Here is a 22111-nt window from a genome sequence, read left to right on the forward strand (position 1 = left end):
TTCACTTGGATTCAGAAAGGATTTACAGGCTTATATCTGTATTACATAAAACGGGATTGGTTTAAAAATTAGGTACAAAACAAATAAGAACGTAGACTAAAATGAAGCGAGCCAAAAAAGGCTGAAAAGGCGAGCACAAAGACCTTGTATTTCAGGGGCCACGATTTGGGCACTTAACTTTCTAACAACCATTTGGAAAGAGAAACTTGGTTATACAGCGCAACTTCCTTCAGAGAAAAGCCTGATGTTATTTGGTTGATCAGAAGTCCTGTGGGTGACCTGAAGGCCACCCTCCCAGTGACTGGGGAGCCAGGTTTGAATCCACAGCCTCTCTACCTGCAACACCTGTGCTTGTCTCACTGCATTGTGTTCCTTCTTGGTCCTTCGCTCTGTGAAGGCAGCAGTGGATGTTACCGACAGAGACCAAACTAGGGCTGATTCTAACGTTCTTTAAAAAATAGGAGCCCCTACCTAGCTTGCACGTGTATTGCAAGCAATCTGAAATCTGTAAGAGGTTGGGTTGCTTAGGATTTGTTCTCCAGCTTGTGTAAGATATATGTACCCACCCATCCCTATGGCTGTGGGCTTTGTGGTTGCCTTTAACAGTCTCTCTCCTCTCCCCTTCCCGTGCCCCCTTCCCAGTGACCAGCTGCTGGAGAGGCTCAGGGCAGGGGGAGAGTGTGGAGGGTGAGGCCACATGAAGGGGGAAAAAGGGGCCCGGGTGGGGGAGTGAGTGGGACTTTCCCGACTGTTCATTCCCCGGGACTTAGGTGCTTAAGTGTCTTTCACACTAATCCCTGGAAATCCTAACACTTGTGGAATGAGGAATTTCTCACTTAGGAGAGAAGACTGGAACCCGATTATTACCCTTCTGGGGGATTCATGAAGACACATGCTACATGATGCCTTAGCAGATAAGAAAGTGAACCCAGAGGTGGGAGACTCAGTGCTCTGTGCTCCACCGTCTCCTTGTTTAGAATTCTTTCTCTGAGATACGATATGATCTCCAGGTTCTATTTATCACTGTCAGCTCGAGATGGGGGAAAGTGCTTGTGTTCTCTCTGCTGATTTAAATTTTATCCCTCTTTTCTGATGCCTCGGCCTCCCTTGTTCAAGACATATCCGTTGAGAGGTTAGTGGCTTGTGCTTGGATGATAATGAGACAGTGGTATTTGCCAGGGAGTTACTGTGTGTCAGGACTGTGCTGATTGCTGTATCTGATCACCTGCTTTGCTCATCATAACAGGTGAAATTATCTCCAAGTGCACATAAAGAGAGTAGGATATAGGGAGGTTAAAGAAACTATGTGATGTTACACAGCTTAGATGTAGTGTGGCTGAGATTTGTGCCCAAGACGGTTGGATTCCAGAACTCACAGGCTGAACCACTAGTTTTTGTAGCCTCCTTCCAACATAAAAATAGCCAATAGGTGCAGGACAGGAGTCAGGGCACTGAGTTGGAAGGTGGTTCTGCCATAGACAGCTGGGAGACCCATGGTAAGGATGCCACTTCCCCAGGACTCAGACTCCTTGACTTTAAGGATGCACAGTTGGTTTAGATATTCTTTAAGGTAACTTCTAACCATGAGAGTTGGTGGTTCTAGAATAATGTCTTCTCTCTGATCAAGAGCTGGAAAAAATTACTGTCCTTTCTTTATAGGCCTGGCTCCTTATAGCCAAAGGAGACTTTGGCTTTGAGGTTAGGACCCTAATCTCATTTAGGAGGTTAATGTCCAGCATAAAGTTCTCAGGCTTTGGAAACTTTGGACCAAGATTCAAATCCTGGCTCTACCATGAGTTTTCTGCAAGTCACTCTGTCTCTGTGAGCATCGGCTTCCTGGTCTGTAGGATGAGAATAATAAACCCTTTCCTACAGAGGATCCGTGCATACCTCAACCATAATGGTGAGCCCATAGTATTACACCATCCTTGAGAATAGGACCATGCCTTATTTATTTCTGCCAGACATGGAATTGGGGTTAAACTGATTTCAAGAGGATAGAAAGAAGGCAATCTGGCTTTCTCTGAACAACCAGGGTATGTTTCTCCTTTGCTGGAGGTGGGTAGGGTACGTTTCCCAGCCCCATCATCTCCCATTAGCCAGTGTTTTGCCTTCACCCAAGAATATCACCCCTCAGTTCAGAGGACTGTGTCATCTCCTGCTACTCCAAGTGGGTCATGCTCAAGTGAAAGCACATAGTGCACAGTGTCTCTGGTTTTGATCATGGGGAAGGATTTGGGGTGGGCTGGGTTTTCTTCTTTGGCCTCACACCAAGTGGCCACTTTGTTCCTACCTCTTCCCCCTTCCACCTGTGCATGCACACTGGCTTACGTTGGTAGGGTTTCTTCTCTGGATTCCCCATACTGAGGTGTCATCTTGGAAGATGACTAGCTCTGGAGTCAGACACACCCTGGTTGCATCCTGCCTGTGACTGACTTTCTTTCTGAGCCTCAGTTTCCTCAACTATAAAAAAGGATAATGATGGTACTTGCCTTCTAGGGCTGTTGCGACGATTAAATGAGGCCTAGTACAAGACAAGGGCTCAATAAATGTTAGCTGTTAAGGGGCTTCCCTGGCGACGCAGTTGTTAAGAATCTGCCTGCCAATGCAGGGGACACGGGTTCGAGCCCTGGTCTGGGAAGATCCCACATGCCTCGGAGCAAGTAAGCCCGTGCGCCACAGCTACTGAGCCTGTGGTCTAGGCCCGTGAGCCACAACTACTGAGCCCACGTGCCACAAATACTGAAGCCCGCATGCCTAGAGCCTGTGCTCCGCACCAAGAGAAGCTACCACGATGAGAAACCTGCGCACCGCAGCAAAGAGTAGACCCCGCTCGCCACAACTAGAGAAAGCCCACGTGCAGCAGCGAAGATCCAATGCAGCCAGAAATGAATAACTTTATATTAAAAAAATTTTTAGGTGTTTTTACTTTTGTTTCAGCTCTACTCTGCCTGTCACTGGGGACTTGGTGGGCACTAAGTAGACAGAATGATGGGAAGAAAAGGAGTCAAAGCTGTGGGTTTCTTTTAAGCTGTGCCAGTCTTTCTGACCTCTAGCTGAATTTGAAGTTAAAATTTGAAGTTAAAATTTGAAGTTAACTGAATTTGAAGTTAAAGTTAAATTTGAGCTCTGTAAATGCATCCATGACTTTTAACTAGAACCATTGGTGTTTCAGATCTGGAACAGACTAAATGATCATATACTCTGATCTCCTCCTTTTGGAGTTGGGGGAAATGAGTGACAGAACATCCCTCCTCTCCTACTGAAAAACAGTGGTTTAAATAAGATAGAAGTTTGTTTGTTTTCACATAAGTATCAGTAGCCCAGGGCTGAAATGTAGCTCATGATAATCAGTGAAACTAGGCTCCTTCAAGCTTGTTACTCTCTCACCCTCAATACAAGACTTCTACTTTGTGGTCCAAGATGGCTGCTCTAGCTCCAGCTATCACAACTTTAATCCAAACCCCAGGGAGAAGGAAAAGGAAAAAGAATGGCACAAACATTCCACTTAAGTATACATCATGGAAGTTATATCATATCATAATGATTTATACATATAAGAATTTATATATATAAGGATCACACGAGTCATATTCACTTATATCCCATTGGTTAAACTTTGTCTTATGTTTGTATCTAGCTGCAAGTGGGCTCGGGGGAGTGTAGTATTTATTCTGGTGGCTATGTACCCAGCCAATATTTGGGGGATTCTATTGTGGAGGAATAAATGGAGAATGCATCTCTGGGGACAACCAGCAGGCTCTGTCACACTAAGGTAGCACACCTACTTTCCTGTATTGTTGAAATACAGAGGCGTTGCCCACCTCAACCCGTGCTCTCTCCATAGCATCGCAAACTTAGATTACATTTCTCTTAGGTTCTTAATAAAATTTCCTGAAAAATTCTGGTCACAAGGGGCAGCAGCTGGCAAGTTCCAGACTCAGACGGGCTGACAAGAGTACAGACAGAGAGTGGGTGAGAATAAAGTGTGGGACAGAACCCGGGAAGAAGTGATACAAATGCCTTCTGTCTGACCGGGTCCCTCATGTCGAGGAGACCCTTGTCTGCACTTGGAGCATGGCAGAGGCGCCATACTGCAACAGGGAGAAATGAGATAATACAGTACTGGGAGAAAAGGACAAGGACTTCTGGGAAGATCAGACACTTGTAAAAATGCCATCTATTCTGTATATGTAAAATGATTTACTGCTAAGATCGGTAAGTGGCTCCAAATTCAGCAGGCAGCAGGAGCTGTCCTAGTCTCTTAAAAACAGCAGCCCAGAACTCTGGGAAAAGCCATACGAAGAGGATCTGGACCCAGAGTTAATAAAGGGTAGAAATGTGGAGCCTTCAATTTGTTTGGGTCACTGAGACTTGATAAGGACATGAGAGTGAGAGAGAGGGGTGAGTGCGTGTGTGTGTGTGCGTGGGGCGGGGGAGGAAGAAATGTGTGTGTGTGTAGAATAAAGGGATAGACATGGGGAGGGGAAGCAGAAATAAAGATGGGAGAGTGAGTATGAGGGAGGGTAGAAAAAAGGGTGTTTGAGAGAGGATAGAAAAGAATGACGGATGGATAGAAAGAAAGAAGGAAGGAAGGAAATAAAAAGGGAGAGAAGGGGCCTCCCTGGTGGCGCAGTGGTTGAGAGTCCGCCTGCCGATGCAGGGGATACGGGTTCGTGCCCCGGTCCGGGAGGATCCCATATGCCGCGGAGCGGCTGGGCCCGTGAGCCATGGCCGCTGAGCCTGCGCATCCGGAGCCTGTGCTCCGCAACGGGAGAGGCCACAACAGTGAGAGGCCCGCATACCGCAAAAAAAAAAAAAAAAAAGGGAGAGAAGGAGAGAGGGAAAGAAAGAAGGAAAGAGAAAGCAGAAAAAACGGAAGGAAGGAAAGAGGGAAGGAAGGGAGAGAGGTGTGTTTACCTGTGTGTGCACATCAGAAAACAGCGTTGGTAGACAAGGTACTGTGAGCCTCCGCTATCACTTAAGATAAAAACCCAGCCCTCCCCTGCCCAAGACTTCTACTTTGGTAGAAAGTCTACTTCTACTTTGGTGTATTTTCCAATACACCAGCTCTAATGTTCACACCTTCAGGTCCCGGGAAGCAGTGAGGACTCACTGCTGTTTCTCTTCCATTTCCAGTCTCCTGAGCATGGTCCTAATTCTACATCATTCTCATCTCACCCAACCTCCACCCCAGTGGGGTCCTGGATCCTCTTGGGAAACTGCAGAATTGTTTCGCTCATGTCATTGGCCGTGCTTTGGCCAAGGAGACCAGGGGCTTCAGTCCGCCATGTGTTTTCAGTGTGCTGGCTGCCTGAGAACACATCTGTCAACCTTAACATCAGAGAACAAAAGCTTGGGTTTGACATGAAAAGGACAGCAAAAGAGCAGCCCTGACCTGACTGCCATGTGGCATTCCTAAGCGTGCACAGATTCGGCCTGGAAGATATGCACAGTACTTGAAAGAAGTCTTTTATCCAGGCAAGAGGGGATAAACACATCTGTATGGCATTGATTTTTTTTTTCTTCCCTACTTTCTTTCTGGGATTTGGAGCTGGGCTGGGGGAAGGAACAATGAAAACATTTGAAACATCTGACACTGAGTTGGGTTTGTGGGTAGGCAGCATTCGGGGGGAAATGAAAGGTGAAATGCCAAATTTAGTTTGGCTCTTCTTTCTTTCTGGCGCCATTTTTCTCTCTTCTATTCCACCCGTATTTTCCTTTTAGCACCGGTGGGGGGGTGGATCATGTAACATTCCTACTTAGCACATACATAGCTTGCCTTGTCTTGAAAGGGAAACATACACTGACAACGGAAACCTCACAACCTCCCGAGTGGGAGACAACCTTAGGATTCTGGCTTCCAGGATATTTATTTTGGTTACTGTTTGGTGTACTGAACACCAACCAGGATCCCTTGACTCACAACTGAAATGGGATCAGGATCCAAAGGAAGGACGTCTCTGCTGGAAACACAAAAGCTGTAGCTATACAAGAGCAAACAACTATATTTAAGAAGAAACGAGCCATTTGTACAGTATATCCAACCAACCTTTCTAAATTTCATTACTTTTAGTTTTCAAAAATAGGATGTTGTGAGATATAAGTTAAAATATAATATACAGGTGAAAAAAAGCCTAATATACTATAACTTAGCAAAGGCTGAGTAACATATTTTCTTATTTCCTGCCAGTGTATCTTCACCTAGAGTGTAAGCTTCTAGAGTGTGTATATATTAATTTGGGGGATTTCTATAATATTTAACTTTATTGCTTTGTAAGCTTAAACATTTAAAATTCCTTATTAAATGTGCTTTGGTTGATTATAATAAACTTTTTTTTCTCTTTTAAGATAATTTTAGGGTGTCTGTTTTGGGAAATCATCCTTGAGCTCTTAAAGTCTTTTCTTAAAATAACAGTTTAAGATATAATTCACATTCCATAAAGTTTGTCCTTTCAAAGTGTACATTTCAGTGGTTTTTAGTATATGCACAGAGTTGTGCATCCATTACCACGATCTAATTCCAAAATATTTCATCAACCCAAATAGAAACCCTGTACCCATTACCACTCACTTCTCCATGCCCTTTACCTCCACTTGCAGGTCTGGGCAACCACCACTTTATTTTTGTTTTATAGATTTGCCTATTGTGGACATTTCATATAAATGGAATCATACAATATGTGGTCTTTTGTGACTGGCTTCTTTCATTTACCATCTTTTCAGGATTTATCCAGGTAGCAGTACTTCATTCCTTTTCATAGCTGAATAACATTCCATTGTATGGATATACCACATTTTCATTATTCATTCATCAGTTGATGAACATTTGGGGGTGTTTCTGCTTTTTGGTTATTATGGATAATTCTTCTATGTACATTCAGGTACTAGTTTTGTGTGGACATGTTTTCAATTCTTTTGGACATATACCCAGGAGTGGAATTGCTAGGTCTTATCGTTACTCAGTGTTTAACTTTTTGAGGAACTGACAAACTGTTTTCCAAAGTGACTGCACTATATATTCCTGCCAGCAACATGAGAGTTCCAATTTTTCCACATCTTTGCCAATATTTGTTATTGTCTTTCTTTTTTTTGTTGTTATATCCATCCTAGCGGGTGTGAAGTGGTATCTCTTTGTGGTTTTGATTTGCATTTCCCTGATGACTAATAATTTTGAGCATCTTTTTGAATGCTTATTGTTTACTTGTATATCTTCTTTGGAGAAATGCCTCTTCAAATTCTTTGCCCATTTTTAAATTGAATAATCTTTTTATTGTTGAATTGTGATTTAAAACATATTCTCTACTATTTTTTTAACATCTTTATTGGAGTATAATTGCTTTACAATGGTGTGTTAGTTTCTGCTTTAGAACAAAGTGAATCAGTTATGCATATACATATGTCCCCATATCTCTTCCCTCTTGTGTCTCCCTCCCTCCCACCCTCCCTATCCCACCTCTCTACGTGGTCACAAAGCACCGAGCTGATCTCCCTGTGCTATGCGGCTGCTTCCCACTAACTATCTATTTTATGTTTGGTAATGTATATATGTCCACGCCACTCTCTCACTTTGTCCCAGCTTACCCTTCCCCCTCCCCATATCCTCAAGTCCATTCTCTAGTAGGTCTGCATCTTTATTCCCATCTTGCCCCTAGGTTCTTCATGACCATTTTTTTGTTTGTTTGTTTGTTTTTTGTTTTTTTTTGCATTACGCGGGCCTCTCACTGTTGTGGCCTCTCCCGTTGCGGAGCACAGGCTCTGGACGCGCAGGCCCAGCGGCCATGGCTCACGGGCCCAGCCGCTCCGCGGCATGTGGGATCCACCCGGACAGGGGCACGAACCCGCGTCCCCTGCATCGGCAGGCGGACTCTCAACCACTGCGCCACCAGGGAAGCCCCTTGTTTGTTTTTTGTTTTAGATTCCATATATATGTGTTAACATATGGTATTTGTTTTTCTCTTTCTGACTTATTTCACTCTGAATGACAGTCTCTAGGTCCATCCACCTCACTACAAATAACTTAGTCACCATCGTCCTCAGTGGTGAAAAACTGAAACCATTTCCACTAAGATCAGGAAAAAGACAAGGTTGCCCACTCTCACCACTATTATTCAACATAGTTCTGGAAGTTTTAGCCACAGCAATCAGAGAGGAAAAAGAAATAAAAGGAATCCAAATTGGAAAAGAAGAACTAAAGCTTTCACTGTTTGCAGATGACATGATACTATACATAGAGAATCCTAAAGATGCTACCAGAAAACTAGTCGAGCTAATCAATGAATTTGGTAAAGTAGCAGGATACAAAATTAATGCACAGAAATCTCTTGCATTCCTATACACTAATGATGAAAATCTGAAAGTGAAATTAAGAAAACACTCCCATTTACCATTGCAACAAAAAGAATAAAATATCTAGGAATAAACCTACCCTAGGAGACAAAAGACCTGCATGCAGAAAATTATAAGACACTGATGAAAGAAATTAAAGATGATATAAATAGATGGAGAGATATACCATGTTCTCTACTATTTTTTGAAAGAGTTTGTGAAGGAATGGTATTAATTCCTCACATGGTTGGTAGAATTCTCCTGTCATGCTATCTGTGCCTGGACTTTTCACTGTGAGACTTTTTGATGATTAACATAATCTCCTGTTATATGTAAATTCAGATTTTCTATTTCTTTTTGAGTCAGTTTCTGTAGTTGTTTCTTTCTAGGGATTTTTCCATTTCATTTATGTTATTTAATTTGCTGGCAAACAATTGTTTATGTTATTACTTTAGAATTTCTTTTATTTCTGTAAGGTAGGTAATGATGTCCCCTCTTTAATTCCTAACTTCAATAATTTGACTATTCCCTCTCTGTCTTGGTCAGTCTAGTTAACGGTCCATCATTTCTGTTGATCTTTTCAAAGAAACAACTTTTGGTTTCACTGGTTTTCTCTATTGTTTTCTATTCTCTATTTCAGGTATTTCCACTCTAATTTTTTTCTTCTGCTTGTTTTGGGTTTAGTTGGCTCTTCCTTTGCTAGTTTCATAAGGTGGAAAGTTAGGTTATTGATTTAAGATCTTTCCTCTTCTTTTTAACATACATATTGATAGCTATAAGTTTCCCTCTCAACACTGTTTTGTCTGCATTCCATAAATTTTGGTATACTGTGTTTTGTTTTTATTCATTTCAGAGTATTTTCTAATTTCACTTTGATTTCTTTTTTGAGCCAAGTTTTGGCTAGGAATACATTGTTCCACAAACACATATTTGTCAATTTCCCAAATTTACTTCTCTTGTTGATTTCTAATTTCTGTCTATTGTGGTTAGATAGCATACTTCATATAATTTCAGTTTTTTAAATTTATTGAGACTTGTTTTGTGGCCTAACATATAGCTTATCCTGGAGAATATTCCATGTGCACTGAAAAAAAATATGTATGTATTTTGCTGTTGGCTAAAGTGTTCAATAGATGTCTGTTAGGTCTAGTTGGTTTTTAGTATTGTTCAAATCTTCTATTTGTTAATATTCTGCCCATTATTGAAATGGATCCACCAAAAATGGATACCTTATCCATTATATAAAAGGGGGATATTAAAGTCTCCAATTATTATTGTTGAGTTGTCAATTTCTCCCTTCAATTCTGTTTTTGCTTCGTGTATTTTAAGGTTCTCTTGTTAGATGCGCATATGTTTATAATTGTTTTATCTTTCTAATGGATTGTCCCTTCAATCATTATAAAATATTTCTCTTTGTTCCTAGTAAAAATTTTTGTCTTTGAGTCTATTTTGTCTGATAGAACATAAATACTCCAGCTTTCTTTTGGACACTGATTGCATGGTATTTCTTTTTCCATCATTTTACATCAACCTATTTGCGTTGTTGAATCGAAAGTGTGTCTCTCATATAATTAGATAACTTCCCCCATCCCTTCTGCCACCTCTGACTTTTTATTGGATTCTGTTGTCCATTTAAATTTAATGTAACTACTACCCCTGACCTTTTAAAGTGTTATTTCTCAATGTTTGCCCCCCCACCCCGTTCTTGTCTCTTATTACATTTTAAAAACATTTTTATAAATTAGACATTGTCTCCTTGAGTTCAGTGGCATGTTCATCTTTGTACCCCCAGTGGCTATTACCATGCCTTATAGGTATTATCTTAATGTTTGATGAATAAGTGAAGTTTAAGAACTAAATAATTTAATGAAACTGCTTGTGAATTTTCCATAAAGGCATGACTCAGAAGGATAGAAAGTTTTTCTGATATGACATTTACTTCATAACCTTTTAATAAAAATGCATTGTTTACCACTAATGCATAATCATATTGGGGAAACTGAGGCAATATCTCATAATTGTAAATGTGTTGCCAGTATGAATCAGGCACCACTGTGGGGCAAGAATCAAAAGAATCAAAAGAGCCAAGCCTCCACAGAACTAACCTGACTCAACTACTCAGTTTCAGTGGGAGAAGCTGGAATAGCGAGAGCAGATTCCTGGCTGGGTCTGTGTCCAAGAGAGCAAGAGACAACTGTGGATGTGAGACAAGCCCTATTGCTATTTCAGTGTGGCGATCTTATCTCCTGATACATGCAGCACAATGGATGTCAGGATTCACTGGTGTCACCAGTTACTTCTCTTCTCAGGTAGATAATACAAGAGTGGAGAGAGAAACTGGATGAAATCACTCTATACTGAAGTTCCCTCGTATTTAAAAACTCTTTTTAGAAAATCTCCAAACTCAAACTGGCTTGAGCAAAGAGTTTATCAATCCAGGTAACTGAAAAGCTCAAGAATTCTCTAGGAGCTTGGTTGATGCCATGAGAACTGAATTTCTCTTCATCTCTCTACTTTCAGCATGATGGAGTCAATCTCAGGCTCTTCGTGGAGGCTCTTGGCACTCTAGGCTCACATAGTCCCAGATTTAAGTCCTGCAGAAAAGAGGATGTGTTTCTTTCTTGGAAGTCCCAACAAAAGAATCATTTTATTTCAATTACTCTGATTGGGTCTTATGTCCACTCCTAAACTAATCACTATGCCCAGAGCCATATAATGACCTGAGTAGCCACCTCTGGATCTGGCATGGCATCAACTCCATCCTAACTGCATATGAGCTAAATGGGGGACAGGTGGCTATAGAGAGGACTATTAAGGTACCATTCAAGGAAAATAATAAAAATGGAAAAGACGGATGTTCACTTTACTCTCCCTCAATGGAAGTGTAAGAACCGTGATGATTTTCCCACAAACATTGTTGAGGTTTGTGTTGTCCAGTATGAAAACTATTAATCACACATGGCTATTGAACACTTTAGATGGGGCTAGTTCAAACTGAGATATAAAATATACATTGAGTTTAAGACTTGGTTAGAAAAAATCTTATTTATAATTTCCTTATATGGTTTACCTGTTGAAATAATTTTGAATATATTGGGTTAAATAAAATATATTACAATGAAATTCACCTGTTTGTTTTTATTTTTGTAGTATAGCAACTAGAAAATTTAAAGTTACATTTGTAGCTCCCATTATATTTCTATTGGACAGTGCTCTTCTAGATGTTTCTAGATTCTTTATTCTACTGCCATATTAGATGGCATTTCTCTTGAGATCGGGGACTGTGTCTTATTTGTTATTTCTTTAGTCGAGAGCCTTGTATATACTATGTGCTTAATAAATATTGTAGAATAAATGTTGCCTGTGTTAAATAATTACCCATTTTCAATAGAATGAATGCAAATTTCCTGAACAATCTGACTCCAACATTGTATTCCAAAATTTATTTCCTATAGTAGGTTGGACCACATCTCTTGGGCCACGTTATGTTCAAACAGGCCTCTGTCCTCTTCCTTCCCAGTCTAGCCTGCAGAGACAATGCAACCCAAGACGCAGAAGAAAGAGGGCTTGTGGCAATAAAATATGCTGTCATATTAAGAACTGTTCATCTCTTGATGTTTAAAGCCATAGCTAGAGAGCCCTCATTCTCTGAAGCCCTCCAGATTTTTAGGGAATGACTCGGGCATTCCCCCCCACTATGCGAGTCTTGGACTCAATTCAGTTTGGACTTCCTGAAACTTTTCCTAAGATTCTCAGAGTTCATAAATACCCTTGTCCCCTCTTTGGCTTAAACTAGTTCACCTGAATTTTGGTCAGTTGTCTTAAAGAAGAAGACTCATAGGAACACAGCCCTCTCAGGACTATGTGTGGTAAGTGCTGATTGAACAAACTAAAGGTTCTGTGGTCTTAGTCCAGAGAGCAACACAGAGCAGGAACTAGGACCCAGGTCCTTTGGCAATGTGATCAGTGCTCTTTCTTCCCATCTATACTGAGCCACAAAAAAGAAATACTGAAGAAGGGCTGTGCACTCTTTATAAAAGGTGATATCTGGTTTCCTACTTCAGGCAGTTTTCCTGTAGAGGAAAATGGAATAGATTGTGGGTACAGGGCCATGGCGTCTGTTGTGTCTGTACTTGTTCCATGAGCTTTGAGCTGTTCTCTCAGTCCCCCAGAAAACAATGCACATGTTAATGTTTCCTGCTATGTTTTCCCTCTTTTCAGGAAAAGTGGGAATAGTACCATACTATTCTTCCTAGAGGGACAGTATCTCCCAGGCTCAAGCCTGTAGTGCTCTGTAGAGCTGATTCTGGCTATGTTGCAGAAGTCAGCAAGCACACCTGTAGTCTGAAAGCCGAGAGCCCTCATGATGCACATCCAATACTAAAAAGTCCAGAGTTACTGAGTTCAGGCATAGTTGGAGCCAGGTGTGCACGTGATTTTTATCAGGAAGTGACTTCTCTACATCTCTGTCTCTTTCTTGGTATTGACTTCTTTCTTAGGTTGGGGGGCTTTACTCTTGAGGTGATGCCTGGCAGCTCTAGATTTATAGATTCACAATTGAATGACTCTTCCTTGGTTACGCCAGCAACATTTCTAGGATTAGCTCCTATTGGACACACCTGTGTTACATTTCCACTGTTGAGCTATTTCTTTGGTTCATTGTTTGCTAAACTATTCAACCAAAATACATTGACTGCTTTCCATGTTGCAGCAGCATTTTAAGGTACTGGTGATATAGCATTAAAAGACATACAAGATCCCTGCATTCATTCCAGATGTGGGAGATACACACACACACACACACACACACACACACACCACAGAAAAATGAATAAACAGTAAGAAAAGACATCAGATAAGAGCTGTGTAGAAAATTAAAATAGGGAGATATGATTAAAAGTGATTGGGTTTCTACTTCAGATTGGGTGGCGAGGACAGGTCACCAATCACCATCGCCAAGTGGCACCTGATTGGTAATATGGTGTTGCCCCCTGTATCATGGAGATAGGTCAGCATTCCCTTCCAAACCAAGTGCCAGAGAGAGAGAGAGAGACAGAGAGAGAGAGTGCTAGCTTCTCAGGAAAAACTGGAGTGCTATTTCCAGAATCAGAGGGAATGAATGCTAGGTAGGGAAAATCATAGTTGTAGACTATAGGAATCTTTTTATTGAAAGATTAATAAAGCAATTTTTATGAGGATACTTTGAATATTAAAATAAATGAATTCAGCAGTATTTTCTTAGGTTGAATTTGTTTTGCAAGGTCAATGTCATCACAGTAAGCACTGTGAAGTCAGGCTGTGAGAACAATGTTTTGATGAGCCTCATGTGAGATCTACCTTGAGCTGCATCAAATGTAATTCAAACCCTTTTCTCTGTCGCTAGTCCTCTGCGAGGGGGACGGAAAGGCACATTTGCCAGTTCCTTCCAAGGACTAGTCCATTTGAACTGATTCTACAACAAACAACTATTTGAAGGAAAAAACACCCAACCCTGAAAGAATAAAAACATGTTCAGCTGTATGATAGACACATCCATATAGAAAAGAAACTTTTCCACCCCCAAAGGCAATGGTGTTCACAGAGATTTTGCTCTTGGAGGCTCTGGGCATAAGCATACAGGCTATTCAGATCATTTGTCTAAATTAGATGTATTTATCGGATTCCTATCTTTCTCCAAGATGTTCTTGCATTACTTTTGCATATCTAAAAGCATCATTGATATGGTTTTATAAAAAAAAAAAAAGGAAAAAGAAACCACAGACAACACCCCCCCAAAAAATGGATTAGCCAATCCCAAAGGAGAGATCAGATTTGGGGCAGATTCGTAACCTGACACATTCAGAGTCCTCCACTCATGATTCCACCTTAGTTCTCACATTTTTCTCCTTCACTGCTAGCCAATGTATTGTTGGCTTCAATTTGAACAAGTTCTCCACTCTCCCTTGTATATTCTGTGCCAATTCAGCCTCCACATTTTTATTTATGTTGTGATACCACTGGATTCCTTCTCTAGTTCTCTCCAAATCCCATCTATCCTTCAAGGGTCTACTTAAAGTCAAGGAAATCCTCCCAGACCAGCCCACTGGATTTCCATAATGCTTTGTTTCTCTCAACAATTTGGATTTGTTATCTAAATCACAGACAGGAAAAATGAGGTGAAATGTCTATGATCTAACTCCATTCTTTTCGAGAGGGAACAGCTCTGGCTAAAAACACCTTGATTTGTCCATTAAGGGGATTGGCAGGCCCCAAAGGCATGGGTTTTGGGGGGCTCACAGGCAGATAGAAAGATGGCTCAGATGCTCTGCCTGAGAATAAAAGAGAGGCATTTGTTTTCTGCTTCTGAGAGGAGGTGTGGTTAGAGAAGAGATGAGAGGTGATGGGAAGGAATGGGGAAGAGAGGGAGGAACCTGTGAGATCAGTAAAGGTGGCACCTTTGAGCGAGGAAGAGCAGCTTCCTTGTGGCAGGTGACAAGGGCTTTTTAAAAAGGGGTGTATGTTGTATTCCTCCTAATGTTGTTTGTGCTGTGTTGTTGTAATCCTTTTCCTTGGCTTCCTCCAAATCTTTAGAAAAGTCTTCCATTCTCATAAGAGCTTTGAGTGAGCAGGTTTTGGAGGAAATGGAAGAAAGAGCTGAGTTTTATATCCGGTTGATGTGAAAGTATGGGTAAAGGGAAGCAAGAAACTGGACCCAGTGACTACACAGTGACTCTGTAGAAATCTTTGGGAAGAATCTTTGAGGAGTTCTACCCAATCATAACCATATCTCAAGGGCTCACATTGGGACTCCCCTGATTACAGTCTCTGTACAGTGAAGCGTCCCAACAACTTGATAATCCCCAAACCACCTGTACAGGAATCTCTTGTCCCAAGGTTCTTCTCCTTTAGGAGGCTACTTATTTTCTCCCCCTCATTCTTTCTCACTTTCTGAGAATGTCTCCTTCCTCCTCTCTCCCCTCTTTGGCCTGATCCTGTCTTATTTTAAGCAATTTGGCCTCTACCATCCTTCAGTCTACTCTCTCTGTCAGCATGACAAAACCTGGTAATGGACCAAATGATCAAAAGATCATTTTTTCAGGGATAGTGGGAAGTAGGGTGCAGAAGAGGTAGACTGCAAATCTTATCAGAACCCCTAATATTTACATTCTATGAGAGTAGAGACCACATCGCTTTTATGAGTCCTTATTCAAGGAATCCTAGATGACCTTCAGCGAGTCACGTGACATCTATGGGAGGAGGAGGGAGGGAATGGGATTGACATTTATAGAGCCTTTGTTACACGCCAGGCATAGAACAAGGCACTTCACATGTAACATCTACAGTATACTCAATGCCTACCATGCATCCAGTATTCTACATAAGTTCCAGTATTCTACATAAGAAGTAAATAAATTCTCACTGATGGACTTTGTTACTCAGTTTTAGGAATTGTGCAATATGGTGGCCATACTCATAATCTTCTTATAATGTAGATATTGTGAGCACCATTACACAGATGAGGAGTCTGAGGCTCTAAGAATCATTACCTCTGCTCAAGCTTCCACAGGTGGAATGGCAGAAACAGAACTTTGTCCTGGTATTTTTTTTTTTTTTTTTTTTGCTGTACGCGGGCCTCTCACTGCTGTGGCCTCTCCCGTTGCGGAGCACAGGCTCCGGACACACAGGCTCCGCGGCCATGGCTCGCGGGCCCAGCCGCTCAGCGGCATGTGGGATCTTCCGGGATCGGGGCACGAACCCGTGTCCCCTGCATCGGCAGGCGGACTCTCAATCACTACGCCACCAGGGAAGCCCTGTCCTGGTATTTTTGACTCCACGGCCATGATCTTTTTTCCTCCACCATAAAATGTGAAGACAAGATATGTCAGGGCCAGGAATGAGGAAGCTTGTGCTCATAACTAATGTATTGTGGAGTAGGAGGGTACAGGATGGGTATAGGGTGACACACTCTGCTCCAGCAGGGTTTCTCTGGAGGGACGCCAGGAACATTTTTTGGCTGGATAATTCTTCATTATATGGGAATGTTCTGTGCATTGCAGGATATTTTATATCCTTAGTGCTTGCCCACTAAATGCCAGCAGTGCCCTTTCTCTTTGTGACGCCCAAAGATAAGTGCTCTCAGACATTTCCAAATGTCCTTAAGAGTGTGTACTGCCCCATCTACTCTAAGAGCCACTATAGACCAAGCTGCCTCCCAAAGTGATTTCCTAGATCCCTTCAGCTTCACTATTCAATAATTCTGTGTAGAAACAAATGAATGAATGTACAAAGAGACAGTCAGGAATGATCTCAAGTACTGGCTGCTCTAATGAGGGCAGGTTTGAATGGGATGTTCCTGTGGCCTCGGAGTACTCAGATCACAGGGGCCTCAGAATGATACCCAAGTGGAAGTGTGATGTATGACCCAGGCGTGAGATGAAATCACCCGGAAGGCAGACTTCATCTAGTCTGTAGTTTATCTCTAACCAGATCCCTTCCTGGTGCTTTCAAGACTGTTAAATGAAGACTCTACTTGCTTAGTGGCAGCCCAGAGTGAGAGCAGAGGAAGGAGAGGAGGTACATCAGCCTCAGTATAGTAAAGCGGAATCCCATCGCTCTCGACGCTAATGCAAACCAGCTGCTGGCCGGCCCCAGCTTGCGATAGAACAGGCGGAATTCTTGGACACTGAGTTATTCTTAGAAGCATATGCACAGCTCCCCTGGCAGTGCTCACTGTGAACTGGCTGCTGCCAGCCCCTGTCGGGATGCCGTGCCAGCAGACCCGAGTGATTGTTCTTGCTTATGAAAAATAACTTTGGGATTTTAATTTCAAATTACCCACAGAGCTGGTGGGGCCTGGATGTGGAGAATGATGGTAAGGGCAAAGAGTGGAGCAGGACAGAGGAGGGCACGAGGGACGGAAGAGCATCATTCACTAGTTCAATGAATATTCGAGTGTCTACTGCATGCAGATACTGGGGTTCTCATCACATCCGGACTTTCATTTGATCTGGGTGGAGGTAGATGGATGTTGTCTAGACCTTGAAAGTGGGCACTCCCATGAGTTTTTAGATTGTTCATTGAGTGCCAGGCTCTTTACATAGAAGATCTCATTCAGTCTTTACAGGGACATGGAGAGGTGGGTATCATTTCTCCTATTTGAGAGGAAACTAAATGTTGGAGAAGGAATCTGCCCAAGGCTCCACAGCTATCAAGTGGCAGGGTCAGGATCTGAACTCAGGCCAGCCAACTCCTCCATTCATGGCTATGTTGAGAGCCAACTCTAGGCCAAGGCTGAGCTGGATGTTAGGCCTTGTGAAACTGAATAAAGGGACTGAATCTCAGTCTTCAATTCTCTGGGTTGCACTGTCTATGGGAGAAACAGGCATATGACAAGGAATGATAACAGGATTTGTAAAGCAGGAGATCAGAGCTACTGATGAACACCGCTGGGATTCCTCAGGGACAGCATTGAGGAGGGAACGGTTGAGTCTTACGTGGCACCTCCATGGATGAGAATGGGGAAGGGGCGCTTCCAGCAAGGAGCAGTGTGTGTGGTGCCGCATAGCTGGCAATCACGGGTCTCTCAGTGGGGCTGCAGTGCAGGGTGTACTGAAGATAGGTAAGACGAGATGGCTGAAGGTGAGGAGGATCTGACCTGGAAGGGTCTTTTAGGACAGACCAAAGAGCTGGAACTTCAACCTGGAGGAACTGAAAACTCCTGTATCCATTTGTTTAATTATTCATTTATTCAACATATATTTATCAAGCACCCACTTTACACCAGGCACTCTATTTAAAAAGTTTTAAGCAGGAAACAGGTGCATGCTTTTAGAAAAAGAAGAAGTACCTGTATGGAAAATTATTTAGGGGCCTCCGTAGTTGCCCAGGTGAAAGATGATTCCAACATGACCCACGGTAGAAGCTGGGAGTTTAGAGGCGTACGTAACAACATGAAAGACCTTTTCACTTGACAAACACAGCCTGCAAAACACATTGATGGATGCATGCCCTCAGCACCAGAAGTGCTTGCGGGTGTGGGCTGCACTCCAGGACATCCACTCACTCATGTCTGTGCCCATCAGTCGAATTGTACGTCTACCAATGATCATTGGTGTTTGGTACCAAATCTATTTATGCCAGGCTTAGTTGTTAATTACTTAATGAAACACTGGCCAAAAAAAAAGTGTGTAAAAAGGAGAAATGTTTCTATCAATGCTGGGTTGAAAGCTTTGAAAAGACTTAAGAGAATTGCTAAAAAAAAAAATTGCTATGGAATTGGGTGTGGTTGAGACAATGAAAGGACTGGGAAAATCATAAAATTCTAGCAAGATTCTGTGCTCAGACTGCTTTACAAGGGTCTTTAAGGTCTTTCTCTACTTCAAAGAAACTGACGCTGGGAACTGCAGATGATGCATTATGGGTGTGGTTTATGTAAGAAAGATGACAAGAAGCTCCAGTGAGCTGACCCGTTAGCAAAGAAAAGTCTTGGCTCCAGATCAAAAGAATGGTGAATGAATGTGCATTTATATGCTTTAAGTTAAAATTAAACAGGTTTGGAGTATTATGGATCATTTTTAGCTTTAAGAAATGTTTTTATTGAAGCATAACATACATAGAGAAAAGTGCACAGATCTAGGAGTAAGTGGGATGTATTTTTATAAAGTGAACACCCAATGTATCCAGCAACCAGATCAGGAAATAGAATTTTCCAGTACCCCAGAATCTTTCCTCATGCTTTATCCCAATCATTACATACTCCCACCTAAAATGGGACCACTGCTCTGACTTCTATAAGCATTGATTACTTGTGCCTATCATATAAATCAAGCAGAATGTTTTTGTTTTCTGTTTGGGGCTTGATTTCTTTTGTTTGGCATTATGTTTGTGAAATCCATCCATGTTGTTTAGCATAGCAGTAGTTTGGTCAGTCTCATTGTATAGCGTTCTATGAGCTATGTAGTGGTACACAGTAGGCACTCAAAAATGGCAACTGAAAAGAGAAGTAAGTGACTGCCAGCAAAATAGAACACCTGGATAGCTGATGATCATCTGAGTTCAAATGGTGCTTTGGAAAAATGTCTCTTCAGGTCCTCTGCCCATCTTTTAATTGGGTTGTTTGTTTCTTTGGACTTCAACTTGTATGAATTGCTTATATTGATATATTTCAGATATAAACCCATTATCAGACATATCATTTGCAAATATCTTCTCCCATTCAGTAGGTGGCTGTTTTGTTTTGTTGATAGTTTCCTTCACTGTGCAAAGGCTTTTTAGTTTGATGCAGTCCCATTTGTTTATTTTTGCTTTTGTTTCACTTGCCTGAGGAGACATATCCCCAAAAAATATTGATTGCTAAGTCAAATAGCGTACTACCTATGTTTTCTTCTAGAAGTTTTATGGTTTTGCATCTTACATTTAAGTCTTTAGTCCATTTGAGTTTATTTTTGTATATGGTGTGAGAAAGTAGTCCAGTATGATTCCTTTGCATATAGCTGCCCAGTTTTCCCAGCACCACTTATTGAAGAGACTGTCTTCTCCCCATTGTATATTCTTGCCTCCTTTGTCAGAGATTAATTGACCACACAAGTGTGGGGTCATTTTTGGGCTCTCTATTCTGTTCCATTGATCTATGTGTTTGATTTTGTGCCAGTACCATATTGCTTTGTAGTATAGTTTGAAACCAGGGAACATGACTCCTCTAACTTTGTTCTTTCTCAAGATTGCTTTAGCTACTTGGTGTCTTCTGTGTTTCCATACAAATTTTAGGATTATTTGTTCCAGTTCTGTGAAAAATGCCATTGGTATTTTGATAGGGTTTGCATTGAATCTGTAGATTGCCTTGGGTAGTGTGGTGATTTTTTTTTTTTTTTTTTTTTTTTTGCGGTATGCGGGCCTCTCACTGTTGTGGCCTCTCCCGTTGTGGAGCACAGGCTCCAGACGCGCAGGCCCAGCGGCCATGGCTCACGGGCCCAGCCGCTCCGCGGCATGTGGGATCTTCCCAGACCGGGGCACGAACCCATGTCCCCTGCATCGGCAGGCGGACTCTCCACCACTGCCCCACCAGGGAAGCCCTAGTGTGGTGATTTTAACAGTACTAATTCTTGCAATCCATGAGCATGATATAGCTTTCCACATGTTTGTGTTGTCTTCAATTTCTTTCATTAGTGTCTTATAGTTCTCTGAGTACAGGTCTTTTATCTCCTTAGTTAGATTTATTCCTTGGTATTTTATTCTTTTTGATGCAGTTGAAAATGGGATACGTTTCTTAACTTCTCTTTCGGATAGTTCATTGTTAGTGTATAGAAATGTAACAGATTCCTGTATATTAATTTTGTATCCTAAAACTTTACTGAATTTATCAATGAGTTCTAATAGTTTTTGGTGGCATCTTTGGAATTTTCTATATAGTTTCATGTTGTCTGCAAACAGTGACAGTTTTACTTCTTCTTTGCCAATATGGATTCCTTTAGTTTCTTTTTCTTGTCTGATTGCTGTGGCTAGGACTTTCAATACTATGTTGAATAAAGTGGTGAGAGTGGGCATCCTTGTCTTGGTCCTGATCTTAGAGGAAATGCTTTCAGTTTTTCATCACTGAGTATGATATTGGCTGTAGGTTTGTCATGTATGGCTGGCTTTTATTGTGTTGAAGTGTTGTTCCCTCTATACCCATTTTATCATAAATTGATGTTGAATTTCATCGAAAGTTTCTCTGCATTTATTAAGATGGTCATATGATTTTTTCTTCTTCAATTTGTTAATATGTGTATCACATTGACTGACTTGTGAATATTGAAGCATCCTTGCATTCCTGAGGCAAATCCCTCTTGATCATGCCGTATGATCCTTTTAATGTATTATTGAATCCAGTTTGCTAATATTTTGTTGAGAAGGTTTGCATCTATGTTCATCAATGATATTGACCTGTAATTTTCTTTTTCTTTTTTATGGTGTCTTTGTCTGGTTTTGGCATCCGGTGATGCTGGCTTTGTAAAATGAGTTCAGAAGTGTTCCTTCCTCTGCAGTTTTTTTGGAATAGTTTGAGAAGGATAGGTGTTAACTCTTCTTTAAACGTTTCATAGCATTAACCTGTGAGACCATTTGATTCTGGACTTTTGTTTGTTGGGAGTTGTTTTATAACAGATTCAACTTCATTACTGGTGATTGGTCTATTCATATTTCCTATTTCTTCTTGACTCAGTCTTGGGAGAGTACATTTCTAGGAATTTGTCCACTTTTTCTAGGTTTCCATTTTACTGGCATATAATTATTTTAGTAATCTCTTATGATCCTCTGTATTTCTGTGGTGTCAGTTGTAACTTCTTTTTCATTTCTGATTTTATTTGGGCCCTCTTTCTTTTTACTTGATGAATCTGGCTAAATGTTTATCAATTTTGTTTATCTTTTCAAAGAACCACCTTTTAGTTTCATTGATCTTTTCTATTTTTTTAGCCTCTATTCCATTTATTTCTGCTCTGTTCTTAATGGTTTCTTTCCCTGTACTAACTTTGAGTTTTGTTTCTTCTTCTTTTTCTAGTTCCTTCAGGTATAATGTCAGGTTGTTTATTTTATATTATTCTCATTTCCTTAGTTAGGCTTGTATCCCTATAAACTTCCCTCTTAGAAGTGCTTTTGGTGCATCCCATAAATTTTTGGATCATTATGTTTTCATTTTTATTTGTCTCCATGTATCTTTTGATTTCTTGTTTGACTTCTTCAATGATCCATTGCTTGTTTATTAGTGTATTGTTTAGCCTTCACATGTATGTTCTTCAGTTTTTTTTCTTGTAGTTTATTTCTAGTCTCA

This window comes from Mesoplodon mirus (assembly GCF_964341445.2).
Source record: "Mesoplodon mirus genome assembly, chromosome: 11".
NCBI classification, from domain to species: Eukaryota; Metazoa; Chordata; class Mammalia; order Artiodactyla; family Ziphiidae; genus Mesoplodon; species Mesoplodon mirus.